The sequence below is a fragment of the Pinus tabuliformis genome, chromosome 7 (assembly GCF_031772625.1).
Source record: "Pinus tabuliformis cultivar Carrire ecotype Pingquan chromosome 7, CPIR1, whole genome shotgun sequence".
In the NCBI taxonomy this organism is placed as follows: domain Eukaryota; kingdom Viridiplantae; phylum Streptophyta; class Pinopsida; order Pinales; family Pinaceae; genus Pinus; species Pinus tabuliformis.
The window spans coordinates 1412984212-1413008445 of record NC_142293.1 but is presented as its reverse complement, the minus strand read 5'-3'; the positions used below and the strand labels follow the sequence as shown (position 1 = coordinate 1413008445).

Genomic DNA, 24234 nt, shown 5'->3' with positions numbered 1-24234 from the left:
TTCTTGTTTGAGAGATTGGCTGCTTAAGGATTTGGATTTCCTGGGTAGCGAGAATAGGGGAAGGCTTCTCGATATCACATGTATCATAGTTTGGTCCAAGCTTGATTACATGAGGTAAGTAAGAAGGTGCCCTATAGAGGATAAAAGTGTTGATTTCTGTAGCATTGTATGTGCTCTAGCTTCGAAATTGTGCAGAAAGGCTAAGACACGTGCATTCTCCAAGATCCATAAATTGTTTGGGAAAATTTCACCTGCAGATGGTTTAATTAAAATAATTAATCATTTTTAATGTATTACTAAGTCTAAACTTAGGAAATGTGATTAATTAAAGGGTATTAATTAAATCTAGTGTGAATCTTCTAGAGAAGACGAGGATCAACTCCCAATTAAGCGTAGCCTTTGCTTATGTTTTAATCTTGGTTGTTGGTGCTCCAATGAGAGATTATAAGGACTTGATGGGCACTTGGAGAACATACTGAGAAAGTGATATCTGGAGATCGAATTCTCAAGAGTAGCAGTGCTGAGTTTCCGGAGAGAGATTGAGTCATCTTCTTGCAGTGAGGGGTAGGGATAGTAGACTGGAGGGGATTTTTCCAGTCCCGGCCAGTGCAAGGCAAAGAAGGCATCGAGAGGTCCAGAGAGGCAACACAGTGCTTCAGAGGGAGTTCGTACTTTTGCTGAGCAGAAGTCGAGATTTAGTGCTAGAAGCTGGGGTGGGAGTCTGAAAGGCCAGGAAGTCGAGTTTCCAGAGACAGAAGATCAAAAGGAGGAGGTGACGCAGTGACTGCGTGAGCCCACACAGAGACTACATAGAGATAGCGTAGGGCAACTCATCCAGAGACCAGATCCGGATCTCCAATGACAGTGTGAGATATGTTCTCACTACCTCTTTGCCAGTTTATTCTCTGTATCAGATAGCCAGTTTGGGCATCCAATGATTTGTACTCAGGTTACTACTACATAATAATAAAACGAAAGTTGCACTAATCGCCAAAAAATCGCGATAAAATCGTTTTATCGCGATTTAAAAAAAAAAAAAAAAAAAATCGGGCGATAAAATTGAGTTTTTTTTTTAGCCGATTTTTTGGGAAAAAATCGTGGAAATTATTTATTTATTTTTATGAGGAGGAGGAGGTGACCCAAGCTACCCCTATCACTAGTACAGGACGTGGTCTACCCCCTGTAGCTCCTAGTTCTTCAGCTTCTAGAGCACAGCAGAGTCTACTGCCAACTCCACCGACATCTACATCTAGAGGGGCAAAGGAAATCAGTGGTATTAGACTTTAGTTATTTGGTTCATTTCATTGTATATGACATTATGACTCATGATATGAGATACATTATTATATTTTTTGTTGATATTTTGAGGCTGAGTTGGGAGTCATGAGTCAGGACTTACTATTCACGACATGACTCATTGTTATGTGTGATGTGGCACTAGAAATGATATTAAACATCTTATGTATTAGTTCTTTTATCATATTTATGTGTCAATGTATTTATTTTATGTTATAGATGCTTTAGATATTAAAAAAATTGCAAAAAAATGAATATTTTTGTGTGTTACGATTTTTTTCCAGTTTTTCCCGAATTTTTCCCGATTTTTACAAATTTTTCAAATTTTTTCCCCACGCCGATAATATCCCGATAACAATTAGTGCAACATTGAATAAAACCCTCAGTTGTTGCACCGGTTTTCCCAAGTTGGGTTATTTCGGGGACATTTGTCCAAAAACAATGGTCTAATTATGTGTGTGTTTACTTCTCTCTTGTGCAGTATTTTGTTTCCGTGGTATTTTATGTTGTGAAGGTTGCAATAGATTTTATTTCGATGTTTGCAGTGTAACATTGTAAATAAATTGATTCAAAAATTAACAAGTAGGAGAAATCTAATCAGTTGCTGCTGTAGGGATTCAGGTTTCCAAATTTTTCACATGGTATCAGAGCATAGTTCATAAGTCGGAGAGCTCAGAGTAGAAAGGGAGGAGGGTTGATTTTCTACATAGGCAACAATTCGAAACCCCAGTGACAAAGTATTTCCTTGGCCAGGAGGCTCATTTTTTCATGGAAATTTTACCTCTCCGAGTGAGTCGACAGAGAACAAAATTTTCCAAACCGAAGAGTACCAGAGGCAGAAGAAGTGGCACTAGTTTCCTTGCAGAGCAGATCTTCAGTTGGGACGCAAATTTTGCAGCATTTTTCTAGTGCAAATAGCGTTAGGAGTAAGGAAGAGCACACACTAAGGGAATTCTTTCCTCAGGGGACTTCTAGACAAGAAGTTTGAATCTTCTAAAGAAATTTCAATCCCCACTCCGGTTATCAGTTTTCCTTATCACTCCATGCATTTAGTTTTAAATCCAAGCATGATAAAAAATTCTAAAATCTGGAAATGACAATATTTTCTGAAAACACAAATTTAGAGATTTCACAACTACTGAAATTGCAGAAATAAAACACAACAAAATTATGATAGCCACACACAAAAAATAACACATTGATTTTTGGTCAATGTGACGCTGGAAAAAACCCCTACAACTCTTGGGGAAAACCAGTTTGAGAGATCTTCTTTATTTTTTAAAATGCTTTTACAGAGAAATTGAAATACACAGTAACAATTCCAATAACCAAAAATTACAACTTATCTCGATTTCTGTGCATGAACTCCACCTCGAAAATCGTGCCAATCAACAAACAGCCAAAACAGAAATTTTCCAACAATAAAACAACATTAAATGTTGTACGACCTACCTAGAAAAACGTGCCCAGAATTTGTTGTACAAACAATGCGGATTTCAGCAATATGGAGCCGCCTCGAAATTTGTGCCTTTGTTGTTTTCCCTCTTTCTTGATTTCTGTGGCTTTCTCCTGCTGTACAATTTTGCCTTAGGATGTGTGCCAATAAATGTTGCTGCTTAGATTTGCTGAAATGTCTTCTTGTTGCTCTCCTTCACTTCCTCACTCAGAAATTTTCTCCTTGCTCTCTCTTCTCTTTCTCTCAAATGCTCATGAAAGAATGAATTAATATTTTTCTCCTCTTCTCCTTTTACTCTCTAAATGACCTTTTGGGTTACCCTAAGATCTAATGGATGAGATTCATTTAGATTTAGGGATGAAAATAAATGTGCATTTAATTCTCACTTTCTATTTTTTAACTCACCCACTTAAATAAAGACCCACTTAGCATTTTATTTCCATAGTCGTTTTTTCACTTTCTAATTCTTCATTGAATTTAATAAAGTCACCTTTAAATTAGAATGTAACTTTACCACTTATAAAGTTACTTTTAAATTAAATTGACTTTACCACTTATAAAATCACTTTAGGAGAAAAGTACAAATAAATTTGGACACTTTTCCCTAGCCCAAAGATCAAAGCCTTAGGAAACTCTTCTAGTACCCAAATTTTAACACTCCCTCTTACCGAGGAAAGTGTTCCTCACCACTCCCATCTTGTCTCTGAAGTAGGCATCATTGCCCCATGGTAAGGCTTTGGTGAAAATGTCTGCTACCTGCTCATTTGTGGAAATGTACTCAAGCTTGACAACTTCCTTTTGGACATAGTCTCTAATGAAGTGATACTTGATCTCAATATGCTTTCACCTGTCATGAAAAACTGGATTCTCCATGAGTTTTATGCAACCCTAATTATCACAGTAAATAATTGAAGGTATCAATGCCTGACCAAATAGACCAAACAACATATTGCGAAGCCATATGGCCTCACAACTAGCCAACCTAACAACCATATACTCTGCCTCAGCTGAGCTCATAGTTTTAAAATTCGGTCGATTCGAAACGGAAACAGCCGAGTTGATCCATTTCATTGCCCAGAAATGTGACTCGGTGGAGGAAACGGTTCAGTAGGCCAAGTCAGCCATGACTCAGCCGAGTCATTCAATGACTCAGCGGAGTCATGGCTGACTCGACCAACTCGATCGTTTCTATATTGACTCGGCCGAGTCATAACCAGCGGCTCGTAACCCCATCAAAACAATGATTTGACGTTTTTTTAATGAAATTTTGAAGTGTTTGCTGATTGGTTTGGACTCCAATGTGTTTTATGAATTAGTTAAATGTTATTTGGGGTCCATTTCCCCCTCCCAAACCCTATTTAACACACTCAAATGCTCTCTACTATTGATATGCTATTCAAATTTCATGGTAATGTTAAATTCTTAAAGTAAAGGTGACATTCTCCTTAATCTTCATTTTCATCCTTTTACTTAAATTTCTAACATTACCATGAAATGACTCAGGATGTTTGAGAGTGGCTTCGGCCTCATTGGATTTCATATGGAGAAAGTAGAATTTTAGATTTCATTCAAAATCCAGCAGACTTATCAGTTTTTTAGGATTTCAGGATTGGAGGATTGCAATGTTTCCATTGAATTTTGTCATGTATTAGGGTATGGAACTCGTATTTAATCAAGAGCACCGATCTCTCTATCTACCTTGATGTTAGTGACATTGGTTGTCGAACTCGTCTGGGATTCGCTCCCAAACCAGGAGCTTCTGAAAATGTCGCTCCCGCTCCTGTTTTTGCTCTCGCTCCCTACTTTTGCTCCTGCTCCCAAGTAACACTGAGCCAGATGATGTTGGCAACTCTAGCAGTAGCCAGTGGTACTGGTCATAGACTTTTGTTGTAGAGGCCATTTATAGCCTCCTTGGTTATGTGTTTTTGTTTTGATCTCTATATCATCATCATGTATGTATTGGACAATGCACTGGGTGCCATTTTGATATAATGGATATATTCATGAGCCTACTTTGATCATATGTTGTCTTCTATCTATATTCTAATGCTGTGTGTTTGGAAACATGAATGAAAATCTTTAAAATTATGTGTTTTTATTAAAAATAAATATTTAATGTATTTTTTACAACGACCGAATCATTGAAATCGAGCCGGCCGAGTCGATATCGAGTCAGAGTCGACCCTCCGCCGAGTCGGAGTCGGAGTTGGAGTTTTAAAACATTGGCTGAGCTCAATGCAAGTGACTGTTGTTTCCGGCTAATCCATGAAACAACTGTAGAACCCAACCCAAAACAACACCCATAAGTACTCTTCCTATCTGAAGCAAAACCTGCCCAATCTGAATTCGTGTACCCTGCTAGTCTCATTCCATCACCCTGTCTATAATCCAAACCAAAATCCACAGTCCCCTACAAGTAACGAAGAATGTGTTTTGCAGCCACCCAGTGTACTCTCCTAGGCTCACACATGAACTAACTCATAGTGTTAATTGCAAAACATATATTTGGTCGAGTGTTGACCAAATACATCAATTTACCAATCAGTTGTCTGTATAGAGTAGTATCTACCAACTTGGAATCAGAAGCGTGAAGCTTCTTCCAGTTAGTGATCATAGATGTAGACATGGGTTTGCAGTCCTCCATGTGAAATATGGTAAGAATATCCACAATGTACTTCCCTTTCCCAGGATGAAATGCCTCTCCTCTTGCCACACATCCAATCCTAGAAAATAATGCATCAAGCCGATATCCTTCATCTCAAACTCTGAATCAAGATCCCTCTTCCAACCCTCAATGAGTCTCTCTGCACCAGTGATGATCAAGTCATCAACATACAACACCAGAATGAGAGACTCCTCACCCACCACAATGAAGTATAGGTTCGAATCAGCCTCAGTCTTTGTGAAACCCAACTACTGCAAGTATGTATCAATCCTAGAGCCCCAAGCTCTAGGAGCTTACTTCAGGCCATAGAGTGCCTTTTTCAATCTGCATACATGGGACTCCTTCCCATGCACCTCAAAGCCCTATGGCTGCTCAATAAAAACCTTCTCGTGAATGAAGCCATTAAGAAATGTGGTCTTCACATCCATCTGGTGGATCTTCCAACCCATCTCTACTGCAATCAACATAATGGAGCAAATAGATGTATACCGAGCTATAGGAGCAAAGGTCTCCCCATAGTCAACTCCCTCTACCTGTGAGAACCCTCTAGCCACAAATTGAGCCTTGAACTTCTCGATGCTGCCATCTGCAGCATGCTTTATCTTGTAGAGCCATCTGGAAGTAACAACTGATTTACCTTCAGGCCTCAGCACTACCTCCCAAACATCGTTCTTCATAATAGAAGAATACTCCTCCATCATGGCCTCTCTAAAGACCTTTTGGCTCGCTGCCTCCTCATAACCAGAAGGCTCAGAGTCAACAATGCTTGTTACCAATGCCATGTAACTACAGAACCGCTCAAATGGTTTACTCTCTCTAACCTGTCTCTTTGGCCCGGCAACTGATGTGGCCTCACGCAAGGTATCTTGAAGCCACTTGGGCTTCCTCTTCCCTGAGCATACTTCTCCACTGGAGTGAAAGAATCCTCATCATCATCAGAATCCTAAACTCCTGAAGGCCTGTTAATTGACTTCATGCTTGAATCTGTGCCTGTAGATATTGAAGTACCGTGCGAACTATTCATTAGTGGACTACCCTGTGAACTTCTCTATGGACTGCCTTGCATGCTGCCTGAAGAACCACCCACTTGACTCTGAGAGCCACTGCTCACTGATGGACCTGACACTGTAATCGATGTAGCTCCTGATCCCTAACCACTGGATCCCTGTGACTGACTCAGCTGCTCATGAGGGTCTCGTGACTTTGGATATCGTGACTTTGGATACTCTAACTCCCGTGGCCTCCTAAAAACTCTCTCCTCCTCGAACTTCACATCCTGCCTAACAACCACTTTTCTTTGCGCAGGAATATAAATCCGATAAGCTTTCGACATCTCGTTATAACCCACAAAGATGCCCTTGTCTGCAGTGGGTTCTAACTTGGTCTTGTTCTCCTTGGGGACATAGGAATATGTATAGCACCCAAAGATACGAAAGTGCCCAACATTAGGCTTCTTCCTAGAAAAAGCCTCCTCCAGAGTCACATTCCCCAAGGCACGATGTGGACTCCTATTCTGCAAGTGCACAGCAATGTTGCAGGCCTCTGCCCACAAAAATAAAGGTAACCCCTGATCATGAAGCATGGCTTTGGCAACCCCTACAATGGATTTGTTCTTCCTCTCCGCAACCCCATCCTATTGAGGGTTGTAAGGAACTGTGAACTCCCTCCTAATGCCTGCCTCAGCACAAAAATCAACAAACTCACCAAGGGTATACTACCCCCATTGTCTGACCTGAGGACCTTGATCTTCCTACCTGTCTGAGTCTCCACAAGAGCTTTGAACTCTTGAAACTACTTGAAGACCTCACTCTTGGTCTTCAAGAAATAAATCCAGGTCTTCCTAGAGTGGTCATCGATGAATAAAACATGGTACTCATAGCTACTCAAGGATACATGAGACATCTGACCACTCACATTGGTATGAATCAAGTCAAGGATCTCGGTCGCTCTGTTGTCACTGCCGGGAAAAGGGGATCTGTCAAACTTCCCCATAGCACATCCTCTGCATACATCAAGGTGATCAGAACTGAAATCTGGCACACCAGTGGTGATCTCCCGCAATGCACTCAAAGCCCCATGATACATGTGCCCCATCTTGCGGTGCCAAATCTCACACAACTCTGAACTGCTAGATTTGTTGTCGGTCCTGTCTCGGGTGCTGCTACTCAATGCCATCAGGCACTGGAATGAGAACTTGTACACCTTGGCATGGCGCACACCAATCACTCTAGCTGAAGAAGTTGGAGTTCCCCTAGGATATATAAGAACTTGCCTTCTCTTGAACAACACATCATATCCTCTGTCCTCAAGTGCTGAGACGGATATCAGGTTCTTCTTTATTCCAAGCACATATAGAACATCTGACACTTTCAAGGGAGGTTTGGGTCCCCTATAAAATGTCAATGTCACCACGCCGACTGCTCTAACAATGTTGTCATCACCAAATACTACATCCATTTCAGTATCATTCTCTGAAAGCTCTAAGAAGTACTCTCTGACTCCTAACATGTGGCAGGAAGTGCCACTGTCAACATACCAAATGCTAGAAGATGCTTTGCTCGTAGCGGGGAGTACACACTCCCTCTGAACCTGTATGGCAGGTGATCTTGCACTAGTGGCTTCTCAAGCTATGAACCCAAACTCCCGATCAAAGCTATCAGAGAATCTCTCTATCTCTGCAGATGCTGCCATGGGTTTGTCTTTCCTTTTCTCGTTCTTCTTCTCTAGACACACAACAACATAGTGTCCCAACTTTTGACAATTCCAAAATTTGACTTTGGAATAGTCCTTCTCTTTGTTCTGTTGTTTTCCTTTACCTTTGCCTTTGCTTCCACTGTTGGAAGCTTGCTTCTTTGCTCTGCCCTTCTTGCCTCTTGCTAACAATGCCACATTGTCATCCTCCTCCACTTGTTTGGCTACCCCAAGATGGTTCTTCCTGTTCTCATTCTGAATGCAATCATCCCACAACCTCTACCAGTCGGGAAGGTTTTCCCGTGCAACAATGCCATCCACAAAATTCTCCTAAGTCTTGGGAAGACCATTCAAAGCAATCCTCACCAACTCAATGGGTGCAATGATCTCACCTACGGCTGTCAACTCATCTCTCACTGAAGTGATCTTTGTGAGGTATGTTGTAGCACTGTCAGTCTTAAGCCATTTTAATGGCTTTCAGTTTCTCTTTTAGGACCATTTTTCTGTTTTCATTTGAGCTCTGGTAAAGACTGGTCAAGGTTGTCCACATCTCATGTGCATAATTCTTTCCTCTCACATGAGGAATGACATGATCTTTGATTCCTTCCAGAATCAATCTTTTTGCCTTGACATTATTTTTGTTAAACTCTGCCAACTGTACAGGGTTAGCAGGTACTACTACTGGACTCTTTGTGGTATTTACCATAATGCCTCAGACTTCTACTTCCTCAAAAATGCTCTGGATTTTCTCTTTCCATAAATTGTAATTGTTCTGCCCATCCAACCTGTCTTCCACTCTCAAACCCAAAGACATGTTTTACTATGATACCAAACTGAAATTTTCAAATTTGTGGTAAAAATTTCTATTTTCTATGTAAAAATCAGCTTGCTGTAATTTTCACTTTGTTGTCCCAAACTTTTCAGCCAACTAAGCTCTGATAACATGAAGAAATTTCAACCCCCACTTTGGTTATCAGTTTTCCTTATCACTCCATGAATTTTGTTTTAAATCCAAGCATGATAAAAAATTCTAAAATCTGGAAATGACAATATTTTCTAAGAACACACATTTAGAGATTTCACAACTGCTTAAATTGCAGAAACAAAACATAGCAAAATTATGACAGCGACACACAGAAAATAACACAGTGATTTTTTGTCAATGTGACCCTAGAAAAACCCTCTACAACTCTTGGAGAAAACCAGTTTGACAGCTCTTCGTTATTTCTGAAAATGCTTTTACAGAGAAACTGAAATACACAGTGAAAATTCTAGCAACTACAAATTACAACTTATCTCGATTTTCGTGCTTGAACTCCACCTCGAAAATTGTGCCAATCAACAAACAACAAAAACAGAAATTTCCAACAATAAAACAACATTAAATGTTGTACGGTCTGCCTCAAAAAACGTGCCCAAAACATGCTATATGGACTATAAGGATTTCAGCAGTATGGCTACCTCGAAAATCGTGCCCAAATCTGCCTCAAAATTCATGCCTTTGCTGTTTTCCCTCTTCCTTGATTTCTGTGCTTTTCTCCTGCTGTGCAGTTTTTGCTTGGGATGCGTGCCAATAAATGTTGTTGCCCAGATTTGCTGAAATGTCTTCTTGTTGCTCTCTTTCAGTTCCTCACTACTAAGAAATTTTCTCCTTGCTCTCTCTTCTCGTTCTCTCAAATGCTCATGAAAGAATGAATTGAGCTTTTTCTCCTCTTCTTCTTTAACTCTCAAAATGACCTTTTGGGTTACCCTAAGATCTAATGGCTAAGATTCATTTAGATCTAGGGATGAGAATAAATGTGCATTTAATTCTTACTTTCTATTTTTTAACTCGCCCACTTAAATAAATACCCAATTAGCCTTTTATTTCCCTAGTCACTTTTTCACTTTTTAAATCTTCATTGACTTTAATAAAGTCACCTTCAAATTAGAATGTAACTTTACCACTTATAAAGTCACTTTTAAATTAAATTGACTTTACCACTTATATAGTCACTTTAGGAGAAAAGTACAAATAAATTTGGACACTTTTCCCTAGGCCAAAGATCAAAGCCTTAGGGAACCACTTGTCCTCTAGTACATCCAAATTTTAACATTTTCCTAGCAAAGCAGCAGTAGTGGTGTGCAACGTTTCTCACTCTAGACGGGAGTGCGAATAGCTAGGAAGCAGCTGCGCAAAGGAGAAGAGGAGGAATTCGACATTTTCAAGAGATAGCATCAGTTGGGTTGAGACATCAAGATCGGTTGGATGGAGCCTCCAACTATGTGATCTGGAGGCTAGAATTTCTTGCCTTCTAGATGAGCATGATCTCAAACCTTAAATTGATAGAGGGATAGCTATATCCGCATATGCAGGTCCACTTAAGAAATACAAGAACGAGATGGTGAAAGCTAAGAGGTTGATTCTCGACGGGGTTCAAGATTAGGTGGTATCTCACATAGCTAGCAATGATACTGCTTGACAGATGTGAGAAGTGCTGACCCTGTCGCCTACACCTACCTACAAGTCAGTGAGAAAAGCCTTCAACCCCACAAGGTGTGGTTGGTGGTAGGGAACTAAGAGAAGGGGCTGTCACATTAATCCTGACTCTCTTCATTTGAGCTATCTCCTAGGTTAGCTAAGCGGGGTGGTCCCTAATGAAAATTTAAGTTAAAAAGATGTGAGTTTCTAGGAGAATTGTTAGAGTTAAATAGATTATTTCTTTAAGATTTATAAGCAAAATTGATATGAGAAATAACCATAAATACATAAGATAAGCATGAAATACATAAACAACCAGTGCCTTCAAAGTATTGCTCTTTAAAAAATAAAATTGTCTTTGCTTAAAATGAAGTGAAATTCTTTCAAATGGAAAGCCAAAATAATCTTGAAAAGTGAAACAATAAATTGTTAGCACAAGATATTATAAATGCTTTCAAGATGAATAAGTCTACAAATCAAAGCATGGAAACTATCTTGCTCAAAAGGATACAAAAAGAACTCAAATGTTAGACCAAGATGACAACATGCAATTAAATTTGCAACCCAAAATAATAGTACTTGAAAGTGAAATCAACCATTCATGACAATATGCAATTAAACCAAAAGAGAAACCAATTTCCAAGTACAAGAAAATTAAACTTGTTGCAAAATTAAAAGAGATTACAATGCTTGCATCCAAAGTGTCTCTTGAAATAAGATTTGCATGTGAGACTTTAAACCATCAAAATAGCAAGAAATTTAAGAACTTTACAAACAAAGAAAATGTGACGGAATGAGTTCTTGGTTTATTTTATTAATTAGTGCTAAAACAAAATTACAATTGAACTCTAGTCCTCAGACCTTATCTTCGCCCAAATATTTGGATCTCACAATGAAGAGTCAATAGAAGTAGAGGGTTCCTAAATGTCTATTCAACCAACTTAAATTGGAGGTAAGTCTTAGCGAGGCGTGGGGCCTTCCTATACTAAAATGCCTAGACGAAGTGCAATTTGTGTTAATTCCCCAAATTAAACTAATGCAAATGCAAATGCTTCAAAGAGAAATAGTTTGCAAAACTTGAAAGCATATGCATGTGGGAATATAAATACAGGATTAATAAAATTTGCATTTGGAGTGAAATGTGTTGATTTTAAGCATGCATAATATTAAATTAAAAGCTAGAAAGTTAAGAAAAGCTAAAAACAAGATTAGGCCACCCACAAGAATCCCTCCTCTAAATGAAAAAGGGGGATGCCATGGGAAAAATCCCAAGCTCCCTCAAACAATTTTTTTAAATCTTTTATTAGCGCTTAAAGCAGGTAGAAATGGTTCTAAGAGGGCAGCCCACAATACAAGAGAGATCTTTACAAAGATGAGACTCTAGAAAAGCTAGACTCTCTCCCCAAAAATATAACAACAACAAACTTGAAGATAGAAAAAACTCTCCAAAAGAGATTCACAAAGCTCAAAAGGCCCATGGCCTAGATGAGCTTGCAACTCTCTCCCAAGTATTTATGGCCTCCCTAGAAATCAGTCTTTGGATAGTGTGAGGGGTCCTGCATACACACGAGTGAGTGATTTTCCAAAGCTTCTCCTCAAGCTCCTTGCTGCCCAAAGCTCGAGCCTATGAGCTGCAAAACACAAAAAATATCAATTGCCAGTGTGAAATTAAGGAGAAAAAACCAAAACTAAACTTATAATTTAATTTACAAAGTACTAGCTCAAGTAATGGGAGTGAACCCCCATAATTGTCTAGCTTTACGAATGACTCTTGAATAGGAGATATAACTTTGAAAGAACTAGACTCAAAGAAGTGTTTTGAATTTTAAATAGATGATCAAGTAGCTATAGAGTCAGAAAACTCCCTTTTGTTCTTCGTTGGATGGAAAACTTGGAGTGAAAAAATGGTTGAGTTTTGGATCGTTGTGACTCTAGGAGTGAATTGATCTAATTGAGACTTCTCCCACTTCCAGATAGATTCCTGCACACAATACAAAAGATTTTTCTCACACACTTGAACACATATTAGTTTGCACAAGATTAGAGCAATATAATGAATAAGATAAACCAAGCATTCCTCCTAAAATGAATTGGCAAGCTTATCCCTAGAATACTACTCTAAATCAATGATATGTGCAAGATAGCTTGCACACATCAATCCAAGCAAGATGGAAAGCATAAACTAATATTAATTCAACATGCGAAAGAAATTAAACACAACAATAGTAATATGAAAGGACAACACCTCATAATGCCAAAAGAACACCAGCTAGATAGCCAAGAGAACACCAGCCAGATAGCCCCAAAGTCTTGATTTATATTAAGAAAGTATGCAAGTACAAAATGGCAGAGTTACCTTAAGCTCAATAGCTTATTACATCGTACAATATGAAAGCCCATGGCTCTATTATATAGAGAGTTGGGAGCAAATCCCAATGAAGAATGACAATGACAAATGGCATTGGAGCTGATCCCAATGCAGAAGTGATTAAACAAGTGGCATGGCGTGACAATCCCAAAGAAAAATTTGAATTTGTTGAATGGAGCTCCAATGTCAAGTGTAAAAATCGAATTCTGGCAAGTGGACATCATTTTCTTTTTTCCTTATGTGTCAAATTCAAATTTTATGATAGAATGACAAGTGTATATAGGTGGCAACCCATGTGGAGACAATTTCCCACAAAAATCTCCCCCAAATATTGTCCCAAAGCCTCCCAAATGTGCATTAACTTCACACATTCAAATTTCCAAGTAAGCAGTTTTCTCCTTTAATACCAGAAATTCGATTTTATTTGAGCACATGTGCTTTCTTTGATTTTAGGAGTCCACGTCACCTTAAGACTTCAATTTAACTCCCCCATAATTTTCCACCTCGTTTCCACAACATTTAGCATGTGTGGATATTTATTTTCCTCCATTTACTTAATTTTTGGCTTAATTAATTGTTAGATTTCCTACTAAACATAGGAAAAGTGGGTTTTGAGAGTTCAAAACACATTTTTAACCCATCAAAGTGTATCATAGTAGAAAGTTGAGGGTGAGAGGTGCAAATTTCATTACTCATACCCCATAAAACTTCTCTAAACATCACTTATTACATTACAAATACAATTTTATCTGCAATTTCCGCAGTGCAGAAAATCTAAAAAATTAAAAAATGACTATCTAGACTTAACCAAATTTCACGAAATTTTGTGTGGTCTAGTATGGTAATATACATTGACTCTAGACACTAAGATGTGTTAGGGGCTCAACCTTCAAACCGTCACTCTGGCTTTGGGGTAAAACGTGAGTGAAAAAACCCAGAATATTATCCGCTTCAGAAAAAGAAGGTATAATTAACCAGATAAAAAAAACACTCCAAGGTGTACTCATTCACTGATCGGGTCTCAACATTCTAGGCCTGTTACAAACTCAAAACTCTTCATTACTAGTATCACTTATTACAATTCCCCGCAGGATGTGGAATCTGGGTACAAGAAAGATGATGAGAAGATAGAAGTAGAGTTAAAAAACTTTGTTGACTGATGATATCTGATGGTACAAGTGTCCTTTGGATCATCCTTGAGCATGGAGTTTTCATATAATCATCAGGTGCCACTCTAGTGGTCAATAAGAAGCACTAGCTACGTTGTACGAAAGGTCTTCCAAACAACGGAAGATGTATCTTGAGGAGAAGTTGAGATGCACGAGGATGCAGAAAGGGGAGCGTATAGACCCCTTCCTTACTAGGCTTCAGAATGTTTGGGACCAATTGTCTTTAGTAGGGTCAGCGCCCCAGCCTACAGAGTTTGTACGATTAGCTCTGAACAGCGTTTCTGAAAAATGGCAAGTTTTCATCTAGAGTATCCTGGGCAGAGAAAATATTCCAAATTGGGAACATATGTGGGATGATCTGCAACAGGAGGAGATGAGGCGAGATTTGGTGAAGAGCACCATCAGTGGTGGTAGCAGCAGCAGTGGGACAAAGCAAGTAAAGGAGGAGGAAGATGTGGCCCTCGCATCAAAGGGGCAGCAGGAGCAAGAAGGATGTTTCCAGGATCAAGTGTTGTGGTGAGCTTGACCTGTTGATTTGGGGTAGCATCGGATGTGCTCTAAGGACGAAATTTGGTGGAGAGGTTGGGGCACATGAGATCTCCAATACCCAGAAAGGGTTTGGGCAGATTCTAAATAGATCAGGAGATATTAAAATAATTAATATTTTTAATGGAGTCCCTAAGTCTAAACTTAGGGAAAATAAAATATTAATGTGTATTAATATGAATCTGTGTTAGAATGGTCCAAAAGACATAGATCAAGCTAGATCTAATATTAGTCGTTGATTAGGGACTTAATCTTGGCCGTTGAGATGTCAACAAGAAAAGTGTAAGTGAAGGCTTGAGGGTCACTTGGAGAAGACACCACAGTGATCAGTCATTCTATTCTCTAGAGCGGGGTTTGCTAAGAGAGATAGAATCAGTGATCAGGAGAGCAACATAAAGGAATTGAGTACAGAGAAACAGAGAAGGTAGAGATTGTGCGGGAAGAGCAACGCAACAACTAAGGAGAGTGACGCGGAGCCAGCAAGGGTTCACACAGAGCCACGCAGAGGCAGAGAGGCGGAGATAGCACCGAGAGGATTAGCGCAGTAGTTGGAGAGAGGAACGCATAACTAGCCAAGGGTTCACGCAGAGGCAGCCAGGGCACATGCAAAGGCAGCGAGTAGTTGTGCAGTGCCTTAGAGGGCCAGCGTGAGTGACGCAAAGGGCCAGAGGACTGAAGCAGTGCCTCCAGAGGCTGACGCAGGCCAAGCCAGAGTGACGTTGGGCTAACGCTAGGCCAGAGATAGTTGACGCAGTCCCTAGAAGTTGACGTTGGGGTTTCGTGGGGCAGATTGGAGCTGTGGAGCTGTCGGAGTGTTTATCCAAGGTTTTAGTTGGAATATTTGCTTCCGAGTAGAGAGGTACTATGTCGAGATCATTCTCTGTTGGGTGAGCTAGATTTGGCACCCAGATTGTATTCTGAAATTGCTTAATAAGTCAAACCCTCAGATAGCTGCACTGGTTTTCCCATATTGGGTTTTTTGGGGGACATTAGTCCAAAGACAACAATGTCACATGTGTGCTTGTTTCTGTTTCCTTCAGTTGATGATCTGTAATGTGTTGAGCATGTACTTGTATTTATTTCTAGTATTTACGTCGTAAATAACTTGTTAATAACAGAACAAGTAGGTAGGAATAAATCAGTGAAATACATGAAGGGTTTCTAACAATTAGACTTAGAAACTTCAACATGGTATTAGAGCATGGTTGCAAATCACAGGAGAACTGAGGACATCAGCTGAGCAGAGCAACAGTAGCAGAGAACAACTATCCCGAGTGACAAAAGTTGTTCCTAGCAGAGTAGCAGCAAGGAAGGGGTGACGTAAGCACTGATTGAGCGAGGAAGAGGCCAGCGCAGAGACTAACGAGGGCAGAAAAGGCTTACGCAGAGACCAAGAGGGTTGAAGCAGTTGGCTAGTGGAGCATTTTAGCTAGTGCCTGACTGCGCAGAGCCTAGGAGCTCTAACCTTTAGTTTGCTAGGGTTTAGGAGGCTGTGGGTAAGTTGTAGAGTGGAGATGGTGGGGTACTGTAGTGAAAACAGTACCTGACAGGGCAAGGCCAAGGAGGAGGGAGTTGCTATCGAGGATTTCTAGCCGAGAAATATGGATCAGTGGTGAAGTTGCATTAACGATCGGAGTGGGGGCATCTCGACATTGGCAGAAGGGTTTCCAAGAGGGAAATTGAGGCTCAGAGGGAGTCACACCAAGAACTTCCAGGAGGGAAGTAGAGGAGCAGCGAGATGGCAGTAAACAGGGTAAGAGACTAGGACAGACTGGACATAGCCTCAAACTTCGTAGTCTGGAAGGCCAGAATCTTATCCGTTCTAGACAGGAATTGTGTCAGGCACTTCACCTTGAGGATAATAGCAATCCTAGTTGACCCAGTTGATAACGACAAGTACAAGGAGGCAATGGCGAGGGCCAAGAGCATCATTCTTGAGGGGTCAAAGAACATGTAGTACCACATATTGTCGAAAAGGACATGGAAAATGAGATGTGGGGGGCCCTAAAGAAATTGTACAAACATACTTCTGTGCAGAGAAGGATGTTATTAGAAAATCAACCGCAGTCATACCAGATGCAGAAGGAAGAACAGATCGACTCCTTCCTCGATCGATTGAAGGAGATATGGGATCAACTGACTTCCATAGGGGCCACGCCCTATCAAGAATTGATGGTGAGAACAACCCTGAACGCAGTCTCAAAAGAGTGGGAGGTGTTTGTCCAGAGCATACTGGGTAGGGAGACCCTTCCAGATTGGAAGGAAATGTGGGCGGCTCTTTGCCAAGAAGAGATCAGAAGGCTAAGCAAGGCGGGAAGTAGCGACAAGGGGATCAAAATCAATAAGGAGGAGGAAGTGGATGCTGCCCTAGCATCTGAGGGAAAGCAGGAGAAACGAAAGAAGAAGGACCTCTCCAAGGTCAAATGCTTCCACTGTGGGGAGTTGGGTCATTATGTGACCCAGTTTCCAAGGAAGAAGAGCAAGGGAGAGGCCTCCGAGACCAAGGCTGTGCTAGTAAGGGCAGAGAAGGAAGTGGAGACAAACGATGACTGTGCCATGAGCGCACACACACCACTTGAGCGGAAGTGGGGAGACATTGAGCTATAGTCAGACGACTACAGGCAATGAGGGGCAGGATCCTCGAGGTACCCAGCCTCTTGGATTAGACCTTGCTACGGGAGCCTCGAAGAGGAGTAGCAGTACTGGTGGATGTCAGTAGAGACGGATGCGGATGGAGTGACAAAGGGAGCTACAGTGCAGGATTCCCAAGACAACACGAGGCTAGCAGGCTACAACAGTGCGAGAGGCACGGGAGTGTTGCACCAGTGCAGGATGGCACAAAAAGGTGTGCAACAATGCGATATGCACAGAGTTGTTGCAGCAGCACAAAGGTCAAAGAGGGAGCACTTGTCAGTGACAGAGGGAGCTTCAGCATCGAGAGTGTTTCTAGCCTGACAAAGATGTCAGAGTTGGGGAGATTAGTTACTTACTTCTCAGTAACTGGGTTGCAGTGCAACAGTTAGTAGTGACAATGCTATGGGCAGCACGATGCAACAGGATGAGAGGGAGTTGCAGTACGGATGCAGCAATGGCAGTGGCAGGGCCATTGGTAGCAGTACAAGATGAAACAGTTCAGATGATGGGCAATAGGCCTAGCATTAGCACAGGGACCATTGTTGGATGATCAAGGTTATACTCAGTGAGGAGTATTGCTAGAGCACAGTCCTTGCTAAGAGAGAGTGTTGATTTGGGGTAGCATCGGATGTGCTCTAGCCACGAAAGTTGGTGGAGAGGCTAAGGCACATGAGATCTCCAATACCCAGAAAGGGTTTGGGCAGATTCTAAAGAGTTTGGGAAATAATTAATATTTTTAATGGAGTCCCTAAGTCTAAACATAGGGAAAATAAATATTAATGTGAATTAATATAAAACTGTGTTAGAATGGTCCAAAATTCATGGATCAGTCCAGATCTAATCTTAGCCATTGATTAGGGACTTAATCTCAGCCGTTGATTTGTCGACGAGAAAAGTATAAGAGGAGGCTTGAGGGTCATTTGGAGAACACACCAAGAGATCAAGATTTTGACTTTCTGGGGCTAGGTTTGCTGAGATAGTTGAGAGAGTGATCAGAGTTGCAACTGAGGGGAAGTGAATACAGAAGCAAAGAGGTAGAGATAGCACCGGGAGGATCATCGCAGTAGCTGGAGAGAGGGATGCAGAACTAGCCAAGGGTTCACGTAGAGCTAGCCAGGGCTCGCGCAAAGCCAGCCAGGAGCTGCGTAGTGCCTCAGAGGGCCAACGTGAGTGACCCTGAGGGCCAGAGGACCGACACAGTGCCTCCAGAGGCTGACGCAAGACAAGACATAGTGACGCTGGGCTAATGCTAGGCCAGAGATAGCTGACGCAGTCCCTAGAGGCTGACGCTGGGGTTTCGTGGGGCAAATTGAAGCTGTCGAGCTGCTAGAGTGTTTATCCGAGGTTTCAACCGGAATATCTACTTCCGAGTAGAGAGGTACTACTACCGAGATCATTCTCTGTTGGGTGAGCCAGATTTGGCACCCAGATTGTATTCTGAAGCTGCTTAATAAATCAAACCCTCATATAGCTGCACTGGTTTTCCCGCATTGGGATTTTCTGGGGACATTAGTCCAAAAACAACAGTGTCACATGTGTGCTTGTTTCTATTTCCTTCAGTTGATGATCTGTAATGTGTTGATCATGTACTAGTATTTATTTCTAGTATTTACATGGTAAATAACTTGTTAATTAACAGAACAAGTAGGTAGGAATAAATCAGTGAAGTACATGAAGGGTTTCTTATAGTTAGACTGGGGAACTTCAACACCACCAGTGCTGCCTCATCCTTTACCTCATCGTGCCCATCATATTGCATCTCATTGTTGCACCATGATTGCTTGTTGCCCCATGTACCATGCTCCACCAAGCATCATAGCGGCATAGCCTAACTGTCCCATTGTGTTTGCAGCACCATGCTTGCCACCATGTGCTTGTTGCACCTTGTTGTTGCTGTTGTCCCATTGTGCCATTGTCGCACATTGTCATTGTTGTCCTATTTACCATGCTGTCACACTACTAGCACTGTTGTCCCACTGTTAGTGACATTGCCATTCCATGTTTTCCATACCACTGTCCCATTATTAGTCATTGCTGCTCCTATGATTAATTGTTGTCCCATTTGTGTTTGCAACACCGTGCTTGCTGTTGTCCCATTGTAACCTACAATAATCCAACAATTATGCCCCAAAAACATACCTTGAACAACCTTAATGAATAGCAGCCTAGTCAAGGTAGATGGTTGCCTCCTCATGTTGCTGTTTTGAGCATATGATAGCCCCTAACACTTCCACGCCGGCCTGTTTTGGAGTGGCTAGCCCTGTGGCCTACCACAGACCTCTGCTGCACACTAATAGCCTTCCAAAACAATGTTACTTCCCTTTTGTTGCCCTCAAACAATCCGTAATTTCTCCTCTTCAAACTCGGCCTCTCTGCAAGTATGAACATACCTCATTTAGAATAGCTTATAGCAGTGAATGATTGTGTCTAGGGTATTCAAGGACAACATCATTAGGCGTGCATTTAGGCCTCTCCATACAACGTTATGTTCATCCTTTACTCAGTCTAGGATCTTGCCCTCTCGACCCTAGAACATTGGCCCTCCATCCATCAATTCGATCACTTGAAGTGGCCTGCGGCTAGGGCATCCTGGTAACCCTCCTTAACTGCGACTAGGGCATCCTGGTAACCCTCCTGTTTAGCCTCGTCCATAGCTGCGTTAACACTCCTTCCCTGAATGCATTAATGGTAAGGACATCTTGTTTAGGTCAGCGTATAGGTCTCTTCCATAACTGCAGTTTGATCTTCATTAGGGCAGTGTAGATCAACCTCCTTCCCTCCTGTGTTTAGGCCTTCCTCCTAGATTTCTCTTGCACTAAAACCCAAAGCGAGTGGAGAGAAATCAAGAGTGGAGTGTGTGTGAAATGACTCTCAAGTCATCTCCTTTTATACTAAAACGTTGAGCACATGTGGGGTTATTTGGTTGCTAGCCAACCTTGACGAATTGTCTTATAACACAAATAAATTCATAACTCCATGAATACTTATCAGAATCGGATGTTCTTTAGATCAATCCTACACCTTTCGATGAGAGGAGTCCAAGAAAAGTATCAGCTACCATAAATAAGATGACCCACCTGGAGTTTGGCCCTAGTTGCCAATTGTAACAGCCCCAAAGTCTTTTATTGTGAATTTCAAACGTTCCCAGCAGAACAATGCCTTGACAACAACGTTATAAAATTACATTTAGACCAGAGTCACTATCATCGTGTCTTGAGAAGCAAATGGTTTTTAATTTATAGAGAAATCCTTTAAGTCGAAAATAACGGCTAGTTGGCTTGATTCCCATCAAAATAATCTCGACTGTTGATAAATATTTGATCATCTTTTAATCGTTGTCGTCGAAAATATTTATTTTGAGGAATGTTCGAATTTCTCATTAATTTTTTTTTTATTAATCCAAAAATAATTATTTTAGATTAATTTCCTCAAAAATTTGACTTTGACTTAACCACCAAGGTCCAAGGGCTTAATATTTCTTAAAATTTCCAATTTTGCCTTGGTGGGGGATCTCCAAAAATTGACTTCTTCATGACCCACAATTTTTTTGGTCATTTTCCACTTGGAGAAATTAATTTCTCTAATTTTAATTTTTTGACTCTAAATTAATTAATTTTCTGGCTTAGGATTTAATTTTTATTTTGCCCAAAAAATCCATTAATTGACACTTGAGGGGAATAAATTTTTTTCTACCCTCTAATACTTTAGCAATGGGCTCTGATTGCGAGGGAATATGCACTAAAATATTTTTTATATCAGATAATTACATTTCAACCCTTGAAGGGGGAATACCTGTTCGTTATAGACCCTCACAATATTTACGGAATTCTGCAGCTCAATATGATCTAGTTGACCAAGTGATCTGTAATAAAATAATTTAGCGAATTAGCTTAAATTATTCCAAAATCACTTTTACAATAGACTTGACTAAGAACACTAGGACTCACCTAAGGCTCTACTAATAAATTCCACCCTAACTTTGGGGTTAAGCTTGAGGGAGAAACTCTGTCAATTATCGGTGTTTAGAAAACATATAGTACCGTGAGACAAAAAACCTCCGAGGATGAAATTCGTCGTCAAAATCAGAGGCTTACCTAGGTTGTTACATAATTAAACGGTTGTACTAGCATCATTTACATTACAATTTGCAGAATTTGGGTTTAAAATGACATGATAACTGGTTGGTTGGCGATTTTGATCTTTGAAAAATTTGGCACAACTGCGTCCTTGGAACTGTGACAAATTGTGTGCAACAGGACCATAGGGTGTGTGTGATCTTTACAAGGTGATATATCACTGCCATGAACTTGGTTGTGGTAAATGATAAATCGATATTCCCCCATCGTCAATTATGGATCATTCTTCTTCTGTGGATCAAGACATTATTGTTCTACTGAGATGTGATCTATGATGCCACCTAAAGAATACCTCCCTGGCTGAGAGGGAGTGTTGAGATTGAATTGTGATGCTATCTTCTTTCCTTATGATGAGACATATACAAATGAGAGAGAATGAAAATACCTCCCTGGCTAAGAGGGAGTGTTGGAAAATTGTAACCATGCTTGGTATTTTTATCATGTGTGAGAAATTGGACAATTCAAATTTATATTTTCCCTCCAAATATTTCAAAGTCGGCCTCATGTTATTTTCAAGTCAGCTAGGCCCCTAAAGGCACCCTTTTGACCTCCTTCAAAAGGTTATATAAAGGGACCTCTCCTTCTCATTTGTAACACATCGAATTTGTCTTGTCTATCTCTGATCTAGCGAAATTTAGGAGAGAGGAGAGCTGAAATTTCAGGAGGAGGGTTGTGGACTTCATCTTGTTCTTGGATATTGGTTTGGCTATTCTCTTGATGTTGTTTCCAATGTCTTGTTGAACTATGAACAATCTCTCTCTCTCTCATAAGGAGGAATTTTTTGGGTTTTTCCCTTGTGGGTTTTGCCCTGGCCTCAACCCTAATTTCTATCTTTTGTCTCATGGTTTCTTGGTTATTTCTTTACTTCTAGTTTGATTTTACTACTGTTCTTTCATGCTTATGAATGGATTTTCTTATAACTGCGTGATAATGTAAATCGTCAATACTACTAATAATTGTTTGAAGCTGGTATCTGTGTAAGAAAATTGTTCTAGCATTTCCCTAGTAAAATCAACATCACTATCACCCTTTAAGTAGTAAAATAAGGTAGAAAAAGCTCAACATGTCAAATCAATATTTTGTTTGAGTGATGGGTACATTTTTATTAGGGTTATGACAAAATATTTCAATAACCCATGCCATAAATATTGAGGTCATAGAGGGCTTGGTTCTCTTGATTAAACACTAGTTCCATACCCTCATACATGACAAAATCCAATGTAAATGTTGCAATTCCCCGCAATCCCAAAATCATGTAAACTGTTAAGTCTGTTGGATTTTGAGTGGAACCTAAAATTTTACTTTCTCCATTTGAAACCAATGAGGTTGGAACCACTCTCAAACATCCTGGAATAAATAAAGTGACAATATATTTTATCCTTCATTTTCATCCCTTAAAGAATTTAATGTTACCATTAATTACATATCATTAGTAGGGCCCTAGGGTTGAACACTTGGTTGCCTCGCTCATAAATTATTGTTATTTTTAAAAAAATGTGTTCCAAGAGTCCTTAGTTGCATTGTACAGAACCGACCAATTCCGTACAAAACCAACTAGTCTGTTGAAAAAAAATTGGTGTAGTATTGAACTGCCCTTTTCCTGTTTTGTGCCACCAGTTAGATTGGTTAGAGCCTGAAAACACCTGGGCTGGCCAATTCAACTGGATTTTATAACATTGTACAAAACCTTGAATGTTGTTGTTGAACTGTGAATGTTGCTTTTGTTTTTTGGTAGTCAATTTTTCCTTGTGGGGTTTATAATGTCAAATCTCTATTGTTCACTTGTCAATGAGGGTTTCTTTATTGGCTATTTTCTTCCTCCTTAGGTTGAGATATTGAACATTGTTGTTCATTTATTGAGGATTTGATGTGCTACTTGAGTTTTTTTGTTTGTCTATTGACATAGCTACATAAGGTTTTATCTGCATGTTTTTATTGCATTGTATGCCTTTCAAGTTTGGATATGGCTACACCTTCTGATTTTCATCTCAGTCTTCATGTTCTGTGCTTCTGTTGCTCTGTTTCGTTCAGTTGTTCCAAGTAACTCCTCAGCTTTATTTATGTTTATTATTTTCCTTAATCATTTTTGTTTTCAGTTTTATAACATTTCATTATTTTCTTGAGAATATTTTAATAATGGACTTAGGTTGCCTTTTATTTCTCTTCCTGGATCTCCCACCAAAATTCTCAAACTTGGTCCACACAATCCATTGACAAGTCTGAGAATTGATATCTACCCAAAGCCACTGTTAATTATCAGGCATGAGAAGAAAGAGAATGAGAAGTAATGAGAGAAAATAGATTGTTGAGCTGAGAGGCTCATTCGATAGCCCAATATGAGAGAGGTAAATTTGTTTGTGTTCAATTTGGAGTTGACACGTATCCCTCTTAAAAATAAATAAATAAATAAATTATTTTAAAAAATGAAAATACAGGATTGAATGTTTAATTACAAGTATTATAAAACATCAATAATCTCACTCTTAGTGGTCATACTAAGGAGAAGTGGTAAAAATATTTTACTTACACAACCATAAATAAAATATTTCACGTGGGATATAATAAAAAGAAAATTGAATGTACGTATATGACTTGTTTAATTGAAAGTATAATAAAACATCAATAGCCTCACTCTCACTGTCCATACTAAGGAGATGTGCTAAAAATATTTCACTCTCACTCACTCTCAATCAAAATAAAATATTTCGATGTCAATATGAAATAACACAATCTTATATCAACTTTATAGAGAAATAAATTAGTTGAAACTTAAAAAGGAACTATATATAAATTATATAAATCAATTGAAACA

At 39.9% G+C, this 24234-nt stretch overlaps 1 protein-coding gene across 6 annotated transcripts in view; it reads left to right on the top strand.

The window, feature by feature from the left end:
* The window catches only part of AAS (Pyridoxal phosphate (PLP)-dependent transferases superfamily protein), a 526642-nt gene that overhangs the window by 421503 nt on the left and 80905 nt on the right, over nt 1-24234 (top strand). The gene's annotated exons all lie outside the window — the stretch shown is intronic.